Below are 862 nucleotides of genomic sequence, written 5' to 3'. Positions count from 1 at the left end.
GTGACATAGCCCTATCGAGCAGGACAATGCCCTAAAGGCTAACCATATATACATAACACCAGTGCCCTAGACCCCTCTCCACCCAAGCTAGGACCAAGGAGGGCCAGACAATGGCTGCTGATGATTCAGCAGATAGAACTATAGGCTCACAAAAACCCCATATCCTTAGATCACAAGGATTGTGAGGTTGAAGCGACCATACGAAAAAACAAGAAAAAGTGAAATGAGATAGAATATGCCAGAGTGTACCTTTAAGCAAGAGAACTCTATTAACCTTATAATAGCCTAAAACATTCAGATGAATTATCAAGATATTAGGAAAGGTGTTCGGGAAATTCTAAGTACTATACGAGTTGCCATAGTAGTGGAATTTAATAAAATCATTGATCTTTAGTTACCTGGCGTCAAAAGACAGAAAATTCATAAGACATCAGACTGCTCAAGAAGGCAGAAAGATCTATGAACTCTACACACTGGTTTTATTCATTAATCATTTTTAGTCTCGTAGGTGTAACTTTGTGCTTTCAAATGCTTGTCATTTATATAAATTATTTGTGCAAAAGGTCAAGAGACCTTGAATCCTTATAAGGAACTGGACGCCGGAATGAATATCTTTTTTTTTATAAATATATTATTATTATTATTATATTATTATTATTATTATTATTATTATTATTATTATTACAACAGCTAAGGCTAAAAACCCTAGTTGGAAAAGCAGGATGCCATAAAACCCAAGGGCTCCGACAGGGAAAATAGCCAAATGAGGAAAGGAAATAAGTAAATAGATAGAATAGTGTGCTTGAGCAAAACCCTCAAGTAAGAGAACTCTAACCCAAGATAGTGAAAGACCATGGTACAG

Source organism: Palaemon carinicauda, chromosome 10 (genome assembly GCF_036898095.1).
Source record: "Palaemon carinicauda isolate YSFRI2023 chromosome 10, ASM3689809v2, whole genome shotgun sequence".
NCBI classification, from domain to species: Eukaryota; Metazoa; Arthropoda; class Malacostraca; order Decapoda; family Palaemonidae; genus Palaemon; species Palaemon carinicauda.
This window is presented reverse-complemented; position numbering follows the sequence as displayed.